This window comes from Octopus bimaculoides, chromosome 11 (assembly GCF_001194135.2).
Source record: "Octopus bimaculoides isolate UCB-OBI-ISO-001 chromosome 11, ASM119413v2, whole genome shotgun sequence".
NCBI classification, from domain to species: domain Eukaryota; kingdom Metazoa; phylum Mollusca; class Cephalopoda; order Octopoda; family Octopodidae; genus Octopus; species Octopus bimaculoides.
In genome coordinates, this window is record NC_068991.1 from 22086054 (window position 1) to 22096021 (window position 9968).

The following is a 9968-nucleotide window of genomic DNA, read 5'->3' on the forward strand; positions in this document are numbered from 1 at the left end:
CGAGCGTGGCCGTTTTCGTGCGGGTGACACGTAAAAGCACCCACTACACTCTCTGAGTGGTTGGCGTTAGGAAGGGCATCCAGCTGTAGAAACTCTGCCAAATTAGATCGGAGCCTGGTGTTGCCATCCGGTTTCACCAGTCCTCAGTCAAATCGTCCAACCCATGCTAGCATGGAAAGCGGACGTTAAACGATGATGATGATATATATATATATATATATATATATATGGGCAACACACATACACGTTTGTATGTACACCTATTGCATACATGTTTTTTGTATGCATACATGTTCGTGTTTGTGTGTGTGTGTTGCCCGTATATCAACAAAACACTTTTTTCCTCGATGTTGGACCAGCATCCAATGACACTGTCCAATGGCATTGTCATCCCACTCCAGGAGCCAAACCACAAACCCACCGATTTGTCAGCATTGATTTTAACCCCTGCAACCGACTGATATTCTTTTAGAATGGTGCTGACTGTCTCCACTTCAGAGGTGTCTGACACCATGATGGTGATATTGTCCTCGTATGCCAACACTGCCCTTCCTAGTCCCAGTTCAAAAGGGATGCTCTTTAGCTGTTACAGTTTCTGCAACAGTGGCTCAAATGCCAATATGTACAGAAGAGGCAACAAGGGGCAGCCATGATGGACTGAGTGTGTGGTGTGAAACAGCTCCGATAGGTGATCATTTACTTTGCATTACAGCAATCCAGCCTCTAAAAATGGGTCCAAAACTGCCTGCTTTCAAGACGGCTTCCAAGTACTGATGGTCAATCCTATCGAATGCTTCTGATTGATCCAAATTGATCAAAGCAACCCCAAAGCCAGCTTTGGTCCCAGCCCTTTCTATGATGTATCGCACAAGGTGGAGGTTGTCATGGATAGACCTGCTCGGGATTGCGTACATTTACACTTCTCTGACCAGGCTACTGCCAACAAGCGCCAGCCTTTTCACTAACACATTGGTCAAAATCTTAAACTCTGTGTTTAGCAGAGTAATAGACCGCAAATTCCCTAGTATGTCCCCATTGTTGGCATCCTTCCTCAGCAGGGTCACCTCACCTCTGCTAACAGCACTAGTAATTCTCCTGTTCTGTTGCCAGTTGCAGTAGATGTCTCCCAAGAGGTTGCCAAACAAATCTGGCATGAATACATAGAATTCATAGGACAGACCACCCAAACTGGGCGATCTGCAACTTGTGCAATCACTCATCGCCTCCTGAATTTTAACAGCTGTTATCGGCTTTTCACATAACCTTGCATCAGCTGCCAAGAGCCTCAGCAAGCCATCCTGGTATGAACTAAAGTCCAGTACTGTTGTTGACCCATTGCCCACTCCAAACAGCTGCATGAAGTGCTGCTGAAAAGCCATGCACTTTTGCTCAGAGCCACGTAGAATGTACCCATCCCCATCTGTCAAAGGCCTAACTGTGGCTTTGTTTCCATGTCACATCTCCACTGTTTGGACTCATTGGATAGCTTTAGTTCTGTCCTGTTTGAGCACACAGGTCTTAGCTCTGACAATGCAACCTTCATGTTTTGCTTTGAAGAAATGGCCAAGGGCCATTCTCATCACTAACCCATCAGTCGCAATGCCCTTTCTAATTGCCTCTTCTAATTTGCTAACTAGTTTACCCTGTAATCTATTCCATTCTATTGCTAACTCTTTGCTAAACACTATCAATTCTGCTTTAATCACCTTCAGGGCAGCCCACCAGTGGTTGTTGATGATTGTCCCCATCAACTGCCACCTATCTAGTTCACTAATTTGGTCCTGAAAGAAGTCCACAACCACTGAGCCATGGACCAGTACAGGATTGTGAATCACTTGGTACTGGCCAGCAAAGAAAGAATAAATTTTATGAAATTTCATTTCTATTTTAATGACTATCACAGTCTACTGGGGGTTTTTCAATTATATATATATATGAGAATTATGGTTTCAAATTTTGGCACAAGGTCAGCAATTTTTTGTTTGGTGTGGGGAGTGAGGATAAGTCAATTACATCGAACCCAGTTCTTAACTGGTATTTATTTTATTGACCCCAAAATGATGAAAGGCAAAGTCAACCTCGGTGGAATTTGAACTCAGAATGTAAAGGCAGCTGAAATGCTACTAAGCATTTTGCCTGGCATGCTCATGATTCTGCCAGCTCACCACCATGATGATGGTGATGATAACAACAACAATAACAAAAACACTAATAACAATAATGATGATTCTTTTTCCTATAGGCACAAGGAGTGGAGTATATTAATTATATCAACCTCACTATTTGATTAGAACTTTATTTTATCAACCCTGAAAGGATGAAAAGAAAAGTTGACCTCAACAACATTTGAACTTAGTGTTTAAATAGCCAAAAGAAATAATGCAAAGCACTTTTCCAATGGTCTAACAATTCTGCCAGCTCACCATCTTAATAATAATGTCTTGTTGCAAATAGATGAAATTAACTGGGGACAAGGACCTAAGACATTGAAGACAATACAAGAATGAAATACAAACACAGAAAAGTGGGATTTATACCGAGTTAAAAGGAGTTAACAAAATATAGTATGAGTATGGTATGTAACAATAAATAACATGCAAAAAACAACCAGAAAAATTCAGACTCCCCAATAGGGGAACAGTTCTAGGGGAGAAACCTGAAGGCTCTTGAGAGAAACCTGAAACAAAGGCTCAAATTCCCTACCATATCCAAGGCATAAAAAACACTCCCACCTAGTGTTTTTATTCCTACTTACAAAAATGTAAACAGGATAGGCCCATTCAACTTTGCTGCTTTCACTTATGTTCTGTTAAACACACTAAAAACCAGCACCTCCTCTACTTTCATTTTCCTCTTCAACAAGAAGTTGGTAGGAGCTTGGTCAGAGAGGAATAGGTCTTCAAACCTTTCAGACAAGTCCACAACCACTGAGCCATGGACCAGACTATCACAGTCTCCTGGGGGGAGGGGTCATTTATATATATCTTAATATATAAAGCTGAAGTTGTTTGTCTGTGTGTAGCCTTTTTAAAAGTTTATAGAAATCCACATTTTCCACTTTTTCGTGAAAATTTTTACATCAATGGAATTTTCTCGATGTGAACTTTCCAGTGCAGTAATTAGATTTTTAAAATTCCATTTACTTTGTGTGATTTAAGGGAGATTTGGCTTTTGTTTCTAGCAACTTTTATATTTCTTCCATTCTATCTATACCGGCGTTCTTACACATCGATCACGAGCTCAACATATAATATAGAGAGTAAGAGTAAAAGAGGGAGAGAGAGCAAGTGATACATACAAAGTCACAGATTAACTTGATTTAAGATTATTCTTCCCTTTCTATTCTTTCCTTCTACTTTTTCACTCTTACTTCGTTCTTCTTCCTCTCACCCATTTAATAGCTTTCTTCTATCCCTCTACCTCTAACTATCCACATGACCTGCAGGGTTCGCCACCATCTCCTGCCGGAGCCTTGTGGAGCTTTAGGTGTTTTTGCTCAATAAACATTCACAACGCCCGGTCTGGGAATCGAAACCGCGATCCAATGACCGCTAGTCTGCTGCCCTAACCACTGGGCCATTGCGCCTCCACATATACAAACATAAAAGTAACAATAATTGATAGTAATATAGGAACAGGAACAGCAATTTTTAGGGGAGGGGGTGTTAGTCAATTAAAATGAACCCTGTTCTTGACTAGTACCTATTTTGTTGCCCTCATAAGGATAAAATGTAAAGTTGGCCACTGCAAGATTGGAAATCGAAAGGTAGAGATCCAGAAAGAACACTGCAAAACTTTTTTTTCTTTTGATACTCTAACAATTCTGTCAATCTGCTTTCCTGATAATAAGAGCTTCAAATTTTGGCACAAGGCCAGCAATTTCGGAAGAAGGGATTAGTCGATTATATCAACCTCAATGCTCAACTGGTACTTATTTTACCAATCCCAAAAGGATGAAAAGCAAAGTTGACCTCAATGAGATTTGAACTGAAAACATAAAGACGGATAAAATGCCACTAAGCAATTTTGCCTGGTGTGCTAATGATTCTACCATCTTGCCACCTTAATCTTACCTTGTAATAATAAGATCCATTTTTGCTACTCAGGCAACATAAATAAAATAATTGTTTAAAAGTATTCTTATATAATCAAATTACAAAAGACAATTATATGCACATCTATTCATTCCTTCATTTTACATATGTTTTATCTTGAGATGGATGAAGATTTATTGAAGTAATAATTTATGGTTGGTTCATTCCCACTGTGTGGCACACAAGGAAAGTATCTTCTAGTTATAGCCCTGAGATGACCAAAGTCTTGTGAATGGATTTAGTAGATGGAAACTGAAAGACACTCATCATACATTTGTTCTTCTTTAATCCCTAGCTGGCAACTTGAGTGGGATGCTATCCTCTCAACCAATACACTGTTGTGGGTGCTGATGATATTCCATGCTTTCTGATCCATGGCATGGGCCATAGCATGCTTGAGGTTGAGGTGCTGCAACTTCACGTCTTCTTCAGCTTGTTTCGCCCATGTCTCCTTTGGTGCACTGCACTGGATTCTCCTGTGCATGGGTCATGCTGCAACAAACGTTGTTGTAGCAGTCTTCCATGCTCATCCTGCAGACATGGCCAAACCACTGTAGCATGTGCTGCTGGACTTGGTCTTCAATGGTCTGCTGCTGCTGGCATTGTTTTCAGATGTCAGTTTTATGAGATGCAGCAAGTCAATATGGACATGTACATTTTTCTCCATCCTACCTATTTCTGTACTTCAAAAATTATTGTGTAGCCTCATATAACTTTGATCAAGCAGACCTGAGATCAAGAAGCAATGATTCCAGTCACAACCATCCTATCTTCCTCTTCAATATAGTGTTGCTGTAGTAGATGGTGGTTAATATATAGGCTTGGCAACTTGAAATATTTGAGATGACAAAACCTTATGGTACACCTTTAAGGAAATTTCAGATTCTAAATGCCTTGTTCTCGTATTTTATACAGGCTTGGCAACCTAAGAGATAATTTGCTAGGCAGCCTTTGTTTTTTAAGAAAATAAGAAATATTCTGTTTATGATTATATAGCAGGAAATGAAGTCAAGTGTTTTGCTGATGTCAATTGTTGTTATGTTGCATAAGTGCAAAACCTGTTGTTGAAGCCATTGTGTATTTTTTTGTGAAAGGTTATGAATTGTATGATAGTCAAGTGTTGTTTGTGAAATGGGAAGAGAACAATCTGTCAAGAGGCAACAAAAAGGTCAGTGGCAGGAAGAGGATGTGTGTTCAAATCTCAATGAGGTTAACTCTGCCCTTCAACCTTATGAGGGGAGGGGTGATACAATAAAATATGAGTATTGAGGTCAGTGTAATCAACTAACACCCTCCCAATAAAATTATTGGCCTTGCACCAAAATTTGAATTCATTGTTATTATTAATTAATTAATTATTTAATTTGTCAATGTCATTTAACCTTAAAACCATGATTTTTACAATAATTTTTCTGTGTGACACTTTGGGCAAGTGTCTTCTACTATAGCCTTAGGCCAACCAAAGCCTTATGTGTATTTGGTAGATGGAAACTGAAAGAAGCCTGACATGTATGTGTGGGTGTGTGTGTATTTGTCTCCCATCACCACCTGACAATTGATGTTGGTATGTTTACATACCTGTAACTTAAAAGTTCAGCAAAAGCGACTGATAGAATAAGTAACAAGCTTTAAAAAAAAAGTATTGGGATCAATTTACTTGACCTAATTCTCCAAGGTGGTGCCCCAGCATATATACAAACATGTATATATATATATATATATATATATATATATATATATATATATATACATAGTGAAACTAATAAAAATGAAATTATTAAAAGTGACACCATATAAAAGTGAAACTATTATATCACATTACAATAGAGATGTTATTGCTTCACTTTTGACATGTAATACCGAAACAGTCTAAGAGATTGCTCCAGGCTCACATTAGCTAAGAAGTTGAAAATTTTTTTGGCCCATGACACTGCATGGACCCTAAGTAATGCATGTGCAAAACTTGAATGAAATCGGTTGGGTAATTCTCAAATTTTAGTGATGCACACATACAGACAGACATTCTCAGTTTTATATATATATATATATATATATATAATTATAAAATCTGGTAATTAGTCATATATTAATTAATATCGAATAATTATCAGGAGGACAGCACATCTAAAGAATCAAAGAGATTCAGAAATATTATCTGCAATCTCGGGGGATTAAGGTACATTTTAAAAAATAACGTCGACCACTAACGTGGACAGTTAATGCGCTAGAAATAGATCACATCTTGTGTCTATTAAGACCTAAAATGTTCTCAACATGAAATATAGCAGCATTAACTGTCCACGTTAGTGGTCGACGTTATTTTTAAATATATATATATATATATAGATAGATTATCAACTTCAGAAAGATGAAATGTATGGTTGACTTCAGCATGATTCAAACACAAAAGGTTAATTAATTAATAAACAAACTTTAACCAGTGTTTTTGTTTTCTTTTGCAGGACTTGCCTAAAGTACACCAATACCTGCTTCAACAGTTTCATACAAAGAATCAGACAAACAAGAAATATTGCTAAATCATTTCTTCAAACAAAGGATATAACTGTGACTGCGTTGTTTCTTTGTGAATGTCACAGTGCAGCTGAATGAGATCAATAGAAATATCAATATTTTCTTAGTATCTGCAACTCTTTCCGAGAAAAATCACTACATCATTAACTGAATCTTAATTTATTAATTTATTGCATCAACAGAAACTTGCCTTTCTATATAACTTTAAAAGTACCATTATCGTCCTACAAATTAATGGCTGTTCTTTCTCCGACCCAATAAGCCCTAATCAATCAGATATATGACCAAAGGCGTACCATATGCAACTATTCCTCTGTGTGTGTGTGTGTGTGTGTGTGTGTGTATAATATATAACAATATGCAGTTTGTTTCACAATGCAATCGTGGTGGTGGTGGTGGTAGTGGCAGGATACTAAAATGACAGAATGGGATTGAGTGACAGTCAGTGATGCCAAATATTTTGTTCTGAATAACCTGGTATTTTAATCGAGATGAAACTGCAAATTTTTTATGCCACTTAGATTACATTTATTGATTTCACACACCTACATACATATGTATGTATGTGTGCGTATTTTTATTTATTTTTTTTCAACTGGATTGCTTGTTTATTCTTTGTGTATGTATGTACATATGTATATGTTTATCTGTGTGTATGTATGAACCTGTTTATGTATGTATATTTGAGTACATATTGTGTACGTGTGTGTGTATTAGTAACTGGGCAAAATGAGTAACTTCTTAATTTCTTGTTATTTTCTCCCAACCTGTTTGAAATCATTACATTGCAAGTATTGCATCATTGTTTTGCATTGCTGCATCATCTTCAAGAATAGAAATCGGTAAGTAAAGTTGAGAGAGTTCAAAACAGAGGTAATAAGTAATTTTAGTTCAAGAAATTTTTCTCAACTTTGACCCAGTTTTAATCGAGGTTGCAGTTAAATATCTGGATAATTTTTGGTGTTCAACAATCAATTTCATTTTTTTTTTCCCGTTGGATTCCATCTTAATCTGGGACTAAACAACAATAAGACCGAGTGAAGAGAGAGTTTTCACGCTATCTCAATCAAGTTGAAGATGTGTTAGCGATTACTCCGTTTGATTTTGTTTATGTATTAGGCCTCTACTCTTATGTGTCTTTTTAATGATCTACCCCGGCCGTTTTTAATAACTTAGCGAAGACTCAATTGAAGACAACTTGCTTTCATTTACATATAATACTGGCTACCAGATCTTGTTTCCTCTAAATTTTAGTAGTTGGAGTACGCAAAAATCTGATGTAGTGTATTGTTTTCATGTAACTAAAGTGCATACTATATTTATGATTATTGCATTATTTTAGGCGGCTAATCTTTGTGCACACGTTAATTTGTGCTCACGTTAATTTCTTTCGTGTTATGGTAACAAAATGTGTGCACGCGAACGGTTTCGAGGAAACAGGTCGCTACTCAAAGTAACTTTAACGTTAAATGTAAAATGCGAAACTAAACACCTTCAGGCTGTCTTTTTACAGTTTTATGTCGGAGTGCCCCTCTTCTGTTGCATGATGCTTATTATTGTTAGGCAGTTATCATAAAGTATTTTCAAAAGTAGTTGGAAGCAAAAGAAAACGAAGCAAACTTGTATACTTACTTTAGGTACGAGTAAAGCTAGTCACTGAGCAGTTGTATCGAAATCAAAAACTTTCGTCTCTGCTTTCTTTGATATGTATATATATATATGTGTGTGTGTGTGTGTATCTGTGTGTTATCAGTGTAAACAAATCAGTTGGCCACTTATCAGATATGTCTTCCACTGTACGTGCATAAATTTACACGGAAAATATTTAACTGATTTTAAGACAATTCTGATGTAAGTAAATTTACTGTTACTATTAACGAAACTGATAACGAAATTTACGACGGAAAAATTTATTAAAGAGCTTATCACTATTTTTTCCCAATCTCTCTCTTTCCCCCCTCTCTCTCTCTCTTTGTGCATGTATGTCTGTGCGTCTCTGTATACACATGATCAGCTCGCAGGCATCATACACAGTGTGTGTGTGGGTGGGTGTGTTGTTTAGCCAATTCGCAATATTCAAAGACATTCCAACTTTCTCAAAGAAAGATTGTGGGTGTAAACATAGCACTTTCGTGCTATCTATTTCTAGAAGGTTGAACATCCCAATAGGGATGTTGATTCGAACCCGAAGCTTCTAGGTTACAGAGTGAACTTCTTTTCTACTCTCGGCACGAAACCCGAATTTTGGGCAAGTGGGGCAGTCGATTACATCGACCCCAGTACGCAACTGGTACTTAATTTAGCGCCCCGAAAGGATGAAAGACGAAGTCAACTTTGACAGCACTCAAAACACTCGCAAATATATCTGAAAAAAAAATTGTCACTCTGGTTATTATAACAAATTCGGAAACTTGGGGAAATAGAAAGCCTTTGCGGCTCTTTCGATATAATTACAGAAATGTTATTCCAGTCCTTTTAATCAGTTTGAAGATAATGCTTTTTCAACAGTCCTAGCGTCCTTATCATATTATTGCTATGCTGCTTTATCAGCCTATAACCTTCCACAATTAAGATATATAGTAAAAAGCATGGGATTCCCTGTTCTCTGACTAAGCCTGGAAGAGTGCTGATGATCCAAAAGCAGCCCAAGGGATAGATCCCTTGTCCCCCTCTCCTGGCCCTCAAATAGCTTGTCTAGGGGAGATAACCCCTCCTCACTAACACCAGACTATTCTTCGATGACCAATGACCATAACAAATGTCTACCTCCAAGAGGTGAAGAGTTAAATTTGTCTTTGGACTAGAGTCTAATGAGTCATCCACGAGGCTACAGCCTTTGTGGATGTGAAACCATTGCTCACTCTATGACCAGACATTAACTTTATGACCAGATATTAACATTATATAAATGACAGGCTTCTTTCAGTTTCCATCGACTGAATTCATTTACAAGGCTTTGGACAGCCCTGATGCTATAATAGAAGACACTTGCCCAAGATATCTCACACAGGGGGATTGAACCTAAGACAGCATAGTTAGTAAGCAAGTTCCTTAATCACACAGCCATACTTGTGCTTATTAAATATTAATTAGAATTGGTTTATTCACTGACAAATGAAACTGAAGTGCATCAACTCCTAGAACAAATTTTTACAGTCAATAATTCGGCAATGAAAATAACAATAGAATATGCTAAAAATGATATTTTCTTTATTAAAATATGCCAAAAATAATAGTAAAATATGCAGTTTGAATTTATGAAACAATGAAAGAAGTCATTCTTATTCAATCTTAAAGTCTGCCTCTGTGTGTGTGTGTGTGTGTGTGTGTGTGTGTGTGTGT

The 9968-nt window shown here is 37.3% G+C and overlaps 1 protein-coding gene and 1 long non-coding RNA gene across 6 annotated transcripts in view; one reads left to right on the plus strand and one right to left on the minus strand.

Moving 5' to 3' along the window:
* The window catches only part of LOC106878537 (ribonuclease Oy), a 56430-nt gene extending 47829 nt beyond the window's left edge, over positions 1-8601 (minus strand). Inside the window, exon 1 of one of the 4 annotated variants that reach the window (XM_052971600.1) lies at positions 8259-8595. The gene's annotated coding sequence lies outside the window, so the exon portion shown is untranslated. Of the gene's footprint in view, positions 1-6816; positions 6936-8258 lie in introns of those variants that run through there. The other 3 variants (XM_052971601.1, XM_052971598.1, XM_052971599.1) reach the window with 3 other exon arrangements.
* The window catches only part of LOC128249059 (uncharacterized), an 8960-nt gene continuing 5991 nt past the window's right edge, over positions 7000-9968 (plus strand). The window contains exon 1 of one of the 2 annotated variants that reach the window (XR_008265162.1): positions 7000-7183. This is a non-coding gene — a long non-coding RNA (uncharacterized LOC128249059). Of the gene's footprint in view, positions 7184-7206; positions 7469-9968 lie in introns of those variants that run through there. The other variant, XR_008265161.1, reaches the window with a different exon arrangement.